The sequence below is a fragment of the Hylaeus anthracinus genome, unplaced genomic scaffold (genome assembly GCF_026225885.1).
Source record: "Hylaeus anthracinus isolate JK02 unplaced genomic scaffold, UHH_iyHylAnth1.0_haploid 0, whole genome shotgun sequence".
Taxonomy (NCBI): domain Eukaryota; kingdom Metazoa; phylum Arthropoda; class Insecta; order Hymenoptera; family Colletidae; genus Hylaeus; species Hylaeus anthracinus.
The window spans coordinates 17,164,446-17,178,684 of NW_026533254.1; positions in this window are offsets into that span (position 1 = coordinate 17,164,446).

A 14,239-nucleotide genomic window follows, 5' to 3' on the forward strand; every position below is an offset into this window, starting at 1 on the left:
ATTGACGTACCGTGCGCGTCCCCCGCGGGGTTTCGACGATAGCTACGCCCTCGATACGCGACGTCGCTGGAATATCGCTGGAACTTCGCTTGGCCGTTCGAATATAATTACACCGAGCTGCTCTGATGGACGGTTGACGCATTATTCGCGATTATCTTTCCGCGAACGGCACGCGCCGGTTCGCCCGCCGTGGGTTGACTTTTAACCTATTAGAGCGACTCGCTAAACGACGGCTGGACGAACCCCCGTTATTTCCGCCTGGCGATAACGTAAGATTTAACGCGGTAAGAGTCACGAACTTGGAAACGAGTCGCAATTTCGTGAGTGGTGGTGTGGTTGTCACCAAGTGATTATTTTATAAATCGTCATCTTTATCTTGTAGGTGGGAAATGGACCTAATGCGACGTCAATAATCCTAACAAGGATGAAAGTAAATTGAAAGTCTCCGAGTTTTTTAGCTTTCTTACACCGATCGGATCGAGTTCGTCGGATCGAAGATACGAATTTTTGCAGAATTAAAGCCGGATCTCTGGGAAAACTCGTAAAACGTCGATGTAATGGGACACGTCGCGTTCCCCGCGGCGCGTCGCTGGTAAAAGTCGCAAACGACTCGTTTTTTTTCCCCGCCGTCGTGACGGTACTGATTGTTCTCGCACGACGACCAGAAACTCCTCGCCCGCGGTTGGAAAGTAATTTTGCTAATTAACACCGGCCACAACTCGCTAATTAACATAGACGCTTGCTAATTAACAATTGAACGCACCGTGACGGTTATTTTGACCGGTGACGTCACCGGAACATTTATTCCTGCCGTTTAAGGTAATTTAATATCGCGAGATTAAAACGAAACCTTGTTCGAAAAGTATGGCTTCTAGAGTGAAAACGTGGATCTAAGATATAATATATAAAATATAAATTAACGTCTCGTTTAATTGTCGGGTTCCTCGAGAAACGACCGATCGGCGTTCGATGTTTAAATTACGTCCAAGTAATGGAGATCCGAGCCACGGAAAGGCGAAACGTCGAGCGAATCAATTACCTGACAAATCCCTGTCCATTTTCTCCTATAAACATAAATCAAATGGTACAAGAAGCAATCTCTATCGTTCGTGACTCATGCAGGAAGTCTATTTCGGAAATTGCTGGTGAGTCAGCAAACCGTGACACGATTTTTCTCGGCTCGCCCATCTGTTTGCAATGTTAAAGCCGAAAGATTAAATCGCGTAAATCCGACAGCCGAGGTGACTCCTTCGAATCCGATTTACAAATCCGTTACAATTACCGTCAGCTCGAGATTATCAGAAAGTATATGTGTATGTTTTCATTTACTCTTCTCGAGCATTAGTATCCAAGAAGAGTACGCGTGTCATCGTTCAGGCGTGTTTCGTAGTACGATAATAATAAATAGTTTGCCTATGCGCATACATTTTACATATATACGGACTAGTCAGCGTTCGAATTATTTCTCTTCTTCGAATGCTCTGGGTCCACGAGGAGCCAACCTCAGCCTATTTGAAGTTAATCAAATTTATTTTCGTTATAGTTTTGTCACGATGTCCCGTGCGATTGGAAATGTTTGCCACGTTCGTGCATTTCCTCTCGACGTGCGTCAGAATCAGACGATTGCTGCTCGAATCGTACACGCGAGGAATCGTTTCGTTTTAATCGTATTGGCAGGCGACATCTTTATCCGGGCGTCACGCCTCTAACGAGACGGGTTAAGAAGGACGTCCGCGTTACCCAGGTAAACGACTCGAGGAAGGAAGAGGAACACTCTCGAGGGTGTTCGGCCAGAGCGTGAACGAGCGCTCGCGAGGACGGGCCATTATCACGGCCAATATCCAGGATGCTCGACAATCCCCTAACGACCTGAACCGATCTCTGCGTATCTCTTTTTCCTCGTCCTTCTTCGCCTTACTTCCGTCTCGGCGTCCTCTTTCGGAAACACTTTCAGAAACTGCGTAATGGTTCTGCCCCTTTCCATGTGGAAAAAAAAACGATTTCCTTTTCCACATTCTTCTTTTTAAACGTTTCTACGAGTTTTTCTTTCTTTTTTTTTTTTAGAAGCATTATTCTGGCAACGATCGTGGCAGAAGGCGAAAAAGTAGAACGTTTTCGATCGGTACAAATTTTTAAATTTCGAGAGATCTACCATTTTTGAAAAATTCTCGTCTCATCCGTTATTATACAATCCATCCTATCTTTCCTCTTGTCTTCTGGATTGGCTGTTTTTCATTACTGGCAAGTACTCCGGTAAATCTCTGCCCGTATAAATCATATCGAGGGGGACGCGAACGTCAACCAGAAACGTTTATGTTAATGTACGACGCTCGCGTTACATAGACTAATAATGTTAGCGCGAAGTGATTTTTTAAACTTCATCATAAAAAGTGGTCTCTCGAGCTTCACGGAGGCGAAGTCTAGTGCGAAGTTTGAAAGTTCCTCTCCCAAGAGAGTGCACAGAGAGTTTAAACTTTCGAATTTCCAGAGGAATTTCTGGTAAATTTGTTCGCGCTCTTGGACTTTTTATTAATCCTTGTTAACTTCGCGATGATTCACGCTTGGAGAAACTGTGGGAAAACACGCGGAAACGTAACTGTCCGCGAATAACAACGGTTACAGTCTCTCGTTATTACGACCGCGTGCTCGCTTGTAAATATTTTTTCAAACGCTTAAATAAATATTAGAGAGAGTTACGTTTCACGCGTAGAAGGTAAACAAGTTTTTGCTCGAAATGCTTCCAAGTACTCCGATGCTATTTCCGTTGTCGACCCGTATCTATGGTAATTATATTTTCCCTTCAATTTCAATTAAAGTGTATTTATCACCAGGTTGTTTCTCTCGTCCTTATTTCTTTCACACGGTTTCATACGAAAGTTTCGGTAGAGCGACATTAATCCGGCGCCAGTCCTTTAATTCCACACGTTTCATTCATTTTTGCTATCCAGACAAAAATGAGTAAAACGTGGAAGAGTTACTTTCATTATCGTTATAAGTGATCCGAATATTACGCGATGTTCCCTGCAGCTCGGTCCAGTTAATACGAGCGAATAAACGAACAAACAAATAAAACAGAATTTTCCGTGGGACTCGTTGCACATCGATCCGCCCCTCGACGGAGGGATTCTGAGCGTTTTTCCTCGTCCGCGGAGCGCGAGAATCGTCCGTCTAAATTCCTCGTTGAACAATCGTGGCTGAGTTTATCGTGTTCCAGGCTCTGTCGTAACGCCGCGGTTCTCGAATAAACTAACGTTAATTATAAGCCCCGTGACCTGGCTCACCTTCGCCGTCCCATCTCTCTCCTTCGCTCCTGTCTGCCTTCGTCGCTCTTGCTCTCCGCAAATGGAGGTTCATCCGACGATGAGTTATTCCAGGTAATTTTTAAAACGTGGCTAATTGAATTGTTCCAACGATATTTGTAAAATAATAAATCGAGGCGAGAATCACGTTAAAGTATCGCGCTTTGGCTTTTTGTACTAAGCGATTCTTGTAGAAATATCTTCGATATGTCGATTTCGTTTTATTACGTAGGGAGATCTTCCGAGGACATTCTCGACCATTGAGCGCCTCAAGTATAATTCCTGAATGCACATTTTGCTCGTGTATTGGTTCATCTAATAGCCTCTTCTATAATTCCTCTGCCCATTTTCGATTTCTAATCGTCCAAATCGTCCAAATCTTCACTTGCTGCTTTGAATACAAACTTTTCCAGTCTCGTTCCATCGCTGAACCCCTTTAATTGCTGAAACGTCGCCGCGGGAGGTGCGCGCGCAGTCCCGCTCTATTGTGTTATTAACATTATAATTAATATCGGCTCTCCCGCCCCGTAAGACAACATTTTTACCCCCCCCCACCCCCCTCTTCCCCCTCACGGCTCCCACGCAATCCTCGTCCCTCGCGGCACCGTTCCGTCGCGCAGAAACGCTCGTCTCGTATAAATGTAAATTGCAATATCCTTCTCATAAAGAGCGCAATTTTGTATCCGAGTCCGGAGTGAGTAACGCGCGTCCACGTTGTAACTTTATGCGGCCCGGCTTTGCGCCGCGAGATACGAGATAATATAAAATCCGCTTGTACCGCAATTACGTATGCCGGTCGCGAGCCGGCGTGTACGTACGATGAACGCTACCGGTCTGCAGAACGGATCCCAGGACCGCCGGAGAATCGAGCAAATCAGGAAACTTCGCCGTGGAGGGGCCCCCTTTTGCGTGAAACGGTCGACCCGTGTCCGACCTGACCGCACATAACCGCGCGATATCAATTTAACGCGTTCGTGCCCCCGTGTTTCGTCGCCTGCGAGTAACCGAACGCTTTGACGGGGCTTCGAAACAATTTCCGAAGAAAATAGGCGAGTTATGGTATCGAATGGTGGACGGCTTAGGCGGGGGTATAGTCAATAGAAGCGAGACGATATGACGGTGCAATGACGCGATGTTACGAGGGTGGGTGGATATGCTGTGACTACGTGACGGTACGACTATGTGGTGACGAAACTATATGATTATACGACGACGAAAGGGTGTGATATGAGTACGTGACGGTACGACTGTTCGACGATGAAATGGCGTGACTGTATGGTGACGAAACGATACGACAGGTATTCTGAATTCATGGATCCCACGTTCAAAAAATGGACTCGTTTGATGCAATTTTGAGGCGTTCGTGGCTCCGGTGTCCCCGAGATAAGCGTAACGTGCGAGAGAAGGGAACGAGTCTGTACAATTCCCGCGATAAAACGATCTCCAGTTACGGTAACCACCGTGAAAGCGAATCAGCCCGAGAGCAAGCAATCGGGGACCGATCGACGAATAATTACCGCAGCTGGCTCCGAGCGAAATCGCATTACGATCTCTTCTAGCCGAGAAGGAAGCAAATCGACGGGCTTCGGTCCGAATTATCCGGTTCGCCCGTCCCCGTAAATCTGATTCGACCTCGAAAGTGTACGCAGCTCTCCGTCGCAGCCGCCACGGCAACGCGGTTACCGTCTGTTAGAGAATTGGGTTACGTCAACGTCATTGATAACGGGTCTCGTCGCTTCCCGTCAAAATCTATCGTGACCCCGTCGTTTAACATCCCCCGCAGCCTGATTTCCCTTCGATCGTCGCTTCTTCCGCTCGTTACTCGTCGTCTTTTTAGTTATTTTCGTTCCTCGACGAGCGATCGCGACCAATAGCGAAGGGTCACCGAAGTCTTGGAACCGGAGAGACACCGGGTGACGCGAACTTTATGGCTTCCATCTACATCAGCCACCACCGTAAAATTCTACCTTTTAGTCGGGTGACAAGAATTGCGAACGAGGCTCGCCTCGATGGGAAAATCGCGGGGGGATCCAAACAGAGGGAGGCTTCGATCAGGGGCGGATGTATTACGAAGAAAACGAGCGTTCAGTTTTAGACTGACTTCTGACGTGGAATCGCCCGTGGTTTGTTTCGTTTCTTTTGTTAAGTGACGATCTCAAGGCTCGGGAAGAAAACTTGCAAATTTTGTAAGAAAATCTTAAATCGATATTGTTAGCTTGTATAGCTCTTGGACGAAAACTCCATCGATAATGCCATAGTACGGCGCTATCTTTCATATAACGTAACGAAAACTTACGTATCTCTGTCTAATATAAATATATAAAACGTTCATCGATAAATTCCTCGAATTACGATTCGAGGTTCGTTCCATACCGTTAGTCCGCGTTAACGATACGTTCCAACGGTTTATTTACATTTCGCGCGCGACACAGGCGGCGACAATCCCTGACGAGAGTTTAAAAATTCATCGTCGTCGTGGCAAAAAAAGTGAGCGGCAATTAGTCTAACTGGAATTTTCATTCCGGGCGGGAAGAACGATGGCACGAAACCGAGGAGAGACCGGAAATACCGCCGCGGTATCTCTGCCGGACTTAACAATGCGGCGCGTTCATACATTTTTCAGGGCCCGCGAGAGGAGGAGAACGAAACCAACCACGCGAATTTGAAAATGAAAATGTCCAATTCGTTCTGACCGACTTAGCCCGCGAACCTAGTCGTTCCGCGGACGTGTCGCTAAAAAAAAAGTTTCTATGCGGGCCTCGACTTCTCTATTTAAAATAAATTTTGGAAGATTGATAACATCGAGAAACGAATTATCGTGCACCCTCGATCGCAAAACCGATAACACTGTCCCCCCTCTTTGCGGCGAGGCTGTGCAGAATAATGGAGGTAAAATGGTCATTCGTCATCTATGCGTCGGCGAGTCATCGAGATTTCTAGCCGGTCAGGCACGGAGTGGGATCGAAAAATCAACGCGTCGTATCGGAAATTTGCAAAGCCGATTCGCGCCGCGTTCGTTCAGCCGCGTGTTATCGTCGCTCCCGACATTCGAGTGCTATACCAGTCTGGTCGCTTACAATTAGTCGTTTGCCTTTGGAAAGCCTGAAGCTCGGGTACCTCGGGGTCGCTAAGCCCGTACTGTAGCTACAATCAGTAATCAGAAATAGCTACAGCCCCTGAGGATGTAAACATAGATGGAGGAATAAAGAAAAATTATTATTCTAAACAGATTCGAGCTTGAGCGACGTTTCTACGTCAACCTATAATAAATAATTATCTACGATGCTCGCAATTAATTTCTCATCATTCCAGAGAAACTTCTCTCCGCCCGCTTTAGAAAGACACTTGCGATATGATAAGCGATCCTCCTCTTTCACCAACCCCTTTATTGCGTCGAGGCTTCGTGTTGGAGGCGACTTGTTCATTTAACGGATAGTTTCGTAATCGATACCGCTCGACCGGCTCGACAAACGACTCCGGTATCGAGGATACGCTCGTAACTTTTTCCCGCCACTTTCCCTCTTTCCTTCCAGCGCCCGGGGTATCGTCGATTTACGCCAGCAGTAAATTCCACGGGCCGGCCGTCGTAAACTTCCATCGGTCTGGTTGCGCGCAGAAAATCTGCCTGTGCACCCCAGAGACGCATCCTGGGAGAGGGATGCGAGCAACAGCAACTGCACCTCTGTCGCGAGTGTCCATCTATCGACTGCGTTAATTTTTGTATAACCAAGCGTGGGAATAAATTGATCTCGATGGATTTGCAGGCCTCACTGAAACAAATTTCAAAAAGAGTTCCAGGTAAATCTCGAAGAGAATTAAACTCCAAGAATAAAATAAACGGTATAATGTAACGGTAAGAAAATGTTTCCACTATCGTCGACTGCACCCCTTTGCCAGATTTCTTCTTTTTTCTCCACGCCTGACCAGTGGTGGTCGTTTCAAGCTGAATAGATGCAACGAGGTCGACGATCGGGATAGACGAATTCGTCGAACGAAAGCCAGGCCGGTGTGACGCGAAGCAGAAACCGCTGGAATATCGTTATACTTGGTCAACCTTCGGAACGTCGCCGTGAAATTTGGCGTTCCTTCACGCTGCCGGATTCCAGGTTTATACTGTTCTAATATTTAACCGCGCTAACGTTTTGTACGTGCACGCGCGAGCGTGTAACGGCCACGTGTGCCGGGATTACGTATATCGTCCGTGTTTGCCCGGATACCGAGGGGTAGCTGAGTATTCGCACCGGGGTATCCTGCGACTCGGGAAACGTAGCCGGTGTTATGCTTGTTATGTATACCTGTTTCTTGAGTAAGCAATCGCTGCTGGATTGCTGATTCTGCGAGTAATATCGTTTAATTGCCCCCGTGAAAATTTCAACGGGTAGTCTTCGTCAAGGAGCATTTCGTTTGATTGTATTTTACATGTTCCGGGGTTTAATTAGACGCGAGATATAGGTTATTGGGGTATTCGCAGATCAGGGAGCTTCGAAATAACTATACCAGATGGATGGAGGCGATCTGGTCCAATGCGGTGACCCAACCCATAGACTGCCACAGGTGGAAAGGGTTCGAACCTTCTTTATTTGGAACACAGAAGCCATAGGGTATCTTCGAGGCTTTTTCGTCAAGGGACTCTCTCGCCATTACTATTTTTAAATCAAAGTAAACCACTCGCACTAACAAACATGTACCACAGGTCTCATCAGGAAGTCTCAGTCGCCACCGACCATGAAGATTCGGAGATCCTGAAATATCTTGCTAATGAGATTTGTTGCCCCGCTTTCGACTAACAGTGTCCATCGGCGAGTTACCGTTCCCAGTTTGGAAAGCATCGTCGGAAATCAGGAGACCGCGGAACGTTCAATGGCGGAACGTCGCCGATCGCTGCTCGACTCCTGATGATTGGAGAGTTAGAATTCTTGCCGCGGCACATATACGCGGTTCTCGCAGTCCTAGACGAGAGGGACATTCAGGTATCGATCATTCCCAAGCTAGTCAAGGAATTCCGAGGGAGCTTAACCTCGGGGTCGACTCAGCGACGGTAACGAAATCAAAAGGGCACAAGAGATCGTAATCGATGAATTCTAATTTGAATCAGAGGAGGAATCGTGATGGCGGTTTGTCAAATTTGGATGGAATACGACCAGGTGTTGGGCAACTGTTTAGGTCTCGAGTATTACGTAAATAGAATTAACGGATTTTTTTAAATTTTATTATGAATGTAAATAATACTACTCGTTTACTACGACTTTTTCTAGATTTATAAAAAGTTGGATTTTAAAACCGATAAGGTCTCGTTTTAAAGTCGCACCTCGTTGACCCAGGTGTCCCTTTTCTCTACCTAGACAGGTCCTCGCAGCCTCGAACGAGGATGGACTTTCATATCTTATGGGAGCCTCGCCAGACGATCGTGCAAAGAGAAGAACGCTTCCTAAATGAAATTTTCAGGCGCTTGGCAGAGGTGACTGGCCGAATTTCGCGACGTTGTCCGATGCTGTACGATAGCGAGGCCCGCGACTCTCTCTATCAGGGTGTATCGAGTGCCTCTGTCCAGATCTAACCGAGTCGAGGCATTTCTGACCAGAGAAAAGCCTGTGTCAGACGTAGATTGAAAATTCCATTTAAAATTTGTTAGCTCTAACGCTGTCTAATCTAATCGATCAATCTGCCACGTTGAGTCTACACTAGGAGACATGTCGTCTTTTATTATTAGAGTCTCCTACCGAATACTCCCGAATCTGATAATTGAAGAACGCGTTTCCGGGCGCCATCCAGAGAAAAACAACAAAGGAAACTCGTACTCGTTATTCGAAACCGTCGCGGTAGAAGACCTCTTTAGACAGCTGACATGGCAGTCCGAGTGATTGTTCCAGCGGCCATCAAAGGAGCATAGAAACGGGATCGTCGTTGCGTTTTCCTCGCAACAATAAAAAGACATTGCCAGACACCCGGACGGGTCTCTCGAATGGCCAATTCGAGGCCAACGGGAATTCCAACGGGCACCGGGGTGGGAGAGGAAAATCCTTACGGGATCGTGGTTAACTTTAGACGGTTCCGCGGGGGATCAGCGTGGCGTAACGCGGGAACAAAAACCGGGAAGAGAAGGATCCCACGAGCCCGGAACGGATATCGCGTGGCTCCATTGTCGAGAGCGATCCCGCGAGCGCGAGGAGTGAATCCGTCGCGAACGCGGCGTACCTCGGAGAAGAATGGAAAACAGGGACAAGGATCCCGTGGAAAACCGCGGAACGGGCGAGCCGCGTTCGCGACGCCTGGACCGCGATAATAATACATCAGCCGGAATAACCGAATGCCCTGGGCTATTGGTTTTTTGTCGATGCAATAGATTTCGACGAAGTATAAATCTGCCGATGGGGCGGTAAATTAGCGGCCGAACGCGAAACCCGCGCGTATCCGTATGACGGCGCACGACTACGCGTCCCGCGGAACGCGTGCACAACGCCGCGCGGGATTATCCCTTTTAATCGGCGAACCGAATTTATTTCGAGGCCGAAGTGGCAAATAAAAAAAATTGGAGGGCATCGAACGGACGGTACGAGGCGTCGCCGCGCTGGGATAAGGGACGAACCAAACGAAGGACGAAAGCAAATAAATTAGCCACTTGTTTCGATTTATTTAGTTCGGTCCAATGTACTTAAAAATTTTATTTCGCTTCCCGAGAATGACAACTTGGCCCCCGGTTCGAGGACAGGTATTCCATATCGTGAACGATAAGGAAACCAGGGAACTGGAGTAAAATATGAAACGCGTTTTAAGTAATGCGTTCTCGCGCACGCAGCCGCAAGCGGAAAGTGCGTAATTCGTTGAACAAAGCGCGCGGCGTTCAGCTTCGAGAGATCGTCGAGGCTCGATGAGGGGTCCATTGTACCATCGACGCGTGTATTTTCAGGAAAAAGTACGCTTGTTTCCCCACCCCCACCCCCACCACCCCTCCCCCGCGGAGGTCGGGAGTCCGAATTAAATGTTTCGCGACTTTTTTATTTTTCCCTCTTTTTCTTTTTTTTTTACCCCCTCGCTTCTTTTTTTCGGCGAAATTCGAACTTTCCGCGCGGCGCAAAAAATTTTCGTAAATTGTCTTCTCCCGACGACTGGCTCGCATCGTTGCTAATGAATTTCGGGGACGGTATAAAGTTTACCCTTAATTTGAAATTATATACAACACGAACGCATCCATTGGAAGGTGGAAATGTGAAGGAACAAAATTGAAACGCACCTTTGAGATTTTCTTAAAAATTGTCGCGAACCTATTGGATAGCCCAATATATTCGCAAGCGATAACTCTACATATAGTTAAATAAAACAAATGATGGAATCAACTCCCGAAACGGCCAGTAAACGGGATTAACGAACGAGGTCAGCATTTGCATTTTGAAAAATTCATTTCAAAGAATATACGAAGATTTCTCGAGAAATCGTCGCGGTCGCCCCAGTCGCGGAAATATTGACTGGAATTCCCCGGCGTAATCGAAAAGCTTTCGCAGGCGCGTATGAGTCCCAGGCAAGACGTCGAAAACTGGGAAGTGTCAGAAAAAGTCACGAAGAAATATTTTCCTCGCCCACCCTCCGCTTCGAGACGCGCGATTCCTCCGTGGTTTAAAGCGGCGGGAAGAACGGCGTCGACGAGGGTGGCTGCGGAGTAAACAGAGAAAAAATACACCATAAATAATCCGAACTGGTTTCGACAGTTCTGGGCTGTCGGCCCGTGCCGCATTCATTATCCGCATACCACATTTGGGACAGTCCTGCGACCGGATCATTAATAAAGAATCCAGTTCGACGTCCTGCATGTTTCTCCTCTATTTTCTGCGCGTCGCCACAGGGTGGCCGACGAAAAAATATCGGAAGCGCGGTTCGAAGCAATAAAGTACACGAATAAGAATTTTCTTTTTATGGAAGAAGCTTAAAAGAAAAGTTGTCAATCGAGCGTCGGAGGTGCATGAAAAAATCGGGGTAGAAAATAAGTCCCCGGTCTTTTTGAGCTAGCATTAATCGGATTAGTGGTCCGGCGCGACCGTAAACACGCGAAACCGCAGGCGTCGAGCAAACAACGCGAAATGATTACACAACAAACACGCGAAATATTCATAAACGCGGCCGTTGAATAACGCACACACCCGGCATCGACGGGAGTCCGAACAACGTCAACGTCCCATTAAATCCGCGCTGTAACAAATCATTCTTTGGTGGCCGTTTTAATCTATCGTCCCAGCTGAATCACTTTCAATGTTGAAGCACAAACACTCGGTCACTGGGTATAACCGGGTGAAGGGATCAAATAGGTCGACACGAATCTGCGTTAAGAAGAAAGAAAACACGAGTAATAAAAACAGAATAAAACAGTTTAACAGCTAAATAAAATTAGGTTATTTTCAAAAGCGCTTGTGTGTGCTAGCCAGTGGTCAGCAATGGTCAACTATGTTCAGCGCTTTATATTAATCCATAATCGAGACCATGTAATCCAGTACACATCATAACGACACTTTAGGACACCTCTATTTTCGATAAACGGTGACTCTAAAATTTCCTGAAACGCATAACTCTCCAGATCGCTCTCCACCGCGGTTCGTCACCGTCTCGAACTTCTCAATTTTATATCAGCCTCCATTCGTCGAGGTGCTCGCAGGCAATGGGATCGGTTCATCGTTCGACAAACGTTTCGCCTTAGCGAGTGATTCCCGGTCGTCGCCGTGGAGAGTCACGAGGCGTGGAGGAATGAGTTCTTGGTTTCCGAGAGGCTTCTCGGTTCGCCAACCTTCTGTCACCCTCATCCACACGCCCCCAGTATTTTCCACAGCTATTCCCAAACTTTATACGTGCTGGCACGTAGCAGTTCTTCAGCTACGATTCTACGACAGGAACTTACGGATCTAACGATAAATTATTTTTTAATTTCAAAGCGATTTCTCCCTGGAATTGCTGCGGAACAGCTGATTATCCATCTGGAAGTAAATAGAAAATGTGTCTCGACTTTCTTTTTGAGAACGATCCTCCTTGTAGAGATCCTCCAGCGTTTCTGACCATTGCTCTATGTTTCTACTTGCATACCTCTTTCAGCTAATAAATTTCCCCGTTCAAAGAATAAGGAAACAGAGAATTCCCCCCGAAGAACTGCACTCGATTCACGTACATATTCGCAGGAGTTCCGCGAAACTTCTAAATAAGATTCGGAATTTTCCCCGCCCTTGTTTCCACCCCTAAACGTATGCGGAATTTTTTCGTTGGAGTATGCCTGAGCGAGCAGAGCTCAGACGGGAATCACGAAACGCGATAGATCTTCGTGCTGTCAGCCCTCGCTTAAAAATTCGAAACACACACACACACACACACACTCGGGGACCCTTCGCGGGAGCCCCGACCACCCTTTGCATACACCAGGCTCCGTAATATCGCAGCCCTTCGAGATGCCTCGACTCTCCTGTAAAATTCCCACGTATCGGCAATAAAGGTAGCAATGGGGGAAATTTGGTTACGAAAGAACGGTGCTGAAAGGGCGCGATGCACTTCCATGTTTGCGGAATTGTAACGAATGGCCCCGACACGCCCTGCCACGTTCGGATTTCAGAGCGTGAAGGAACCTCTGGTACGATTTTTATTTTTATTTTCTTTTTCTCGGAAGCGATAGCGTAGATTTGACAACAGTACAAATTTAGGAAAGAGAAAGAAAGAGGAAGCTACGAATCCAAGCTTTGTACCTATTTATTTCTTAACTCCAAAGGGATCTCTCCCTGGAACCCTTAAGTCGTCCTTAAACATTTCACACTAAAATTAAATACAAGTAATTAATAGTTCACACTTTCGCCGAACGTAATGGTTTCGAAACGTATCTTCAGCATGGATAAGGGGTGCGACCGTTTCAACACTTCCTAGCCCCTAAAAAAGGAGGACGAATCGCAGCGCACCTTTTTGCACCGATTCCGGCGGTAACGCAATCAGATTTCCGCGATGCCAGCCACGAACGGCTCTAAGTCGTACTTCATTACCGGATTTATGTAATTATTTCCCCCTCCGGCCCTGTTCGCTGTGGATTCACAGATCCCCGAGTTCGGCTGGAATTGAATTTGTTCCGCTTAAAAATATCAGCGAAATTATTCCGCAGAAAGGACGAGCGTCGCATCCGAGAACGAGGAGATCTTCTCCATCGCGAAACGGCTCCGCAGCTTCTCCGTCTCCGCTGAATTCGCCGTTGCATCCATACGCCGATTTCAATACCTGCCCCTTCCACACCTGCCAGACCCTCACACACGCCGTGTCCCGTTTCAACTCCATCGTTTCGGTGGCCGGGGATCGGCAAATTTTTAGGGGAATAATTGGAAAATTAAAAGAGGAGAGGTGAGAGTTACAGGGATTTATTGAAAGAGTCGTGAATTATTTTTGCCAACCTTAACCAGGAACAATTTTTGGAGGGAAGTTATTGACTCGAAGGAAACGGGCCACCCAGTACACGCGCGCGAGCCCCCTTTCGTCGGTTTTGAACCGTCGGTAAATTTCCAGCGGCGCGAGATGAAGAAACCAATGGAAAGGAATTGAAGAGAGCCTGTTGAAATTTGTGCCGGCCGGGTAAGTACACCTTAACTATTTCCGGGAAATTTCATATTCCGTAGCGACGTCGAATCCGCGCTGCGGAGCAACTTCGACGCGATAATAAATATTTATGCGACGGCGGGAATCGACGGTTAAATCGATTCCACCGCGAGTTCCGCCAGCGCCGCGCTAAACTTGCTTTCCTCCGATCCGAGGAACATCGGAATAATCCACCGCGGTGGGTGATTTCTTCTCGACGTCCTCGAGTGCCGGTCTGTTGATTTCTGGTCGAGGTATCGACTCGTTTTCGATCCCGAGGTATCCTAACTACAGTAGTATAGTACAAAACAAACTACTGCCATCCTTAACAGAGATGCCATAAAATAACGAAAAAAAAAAAA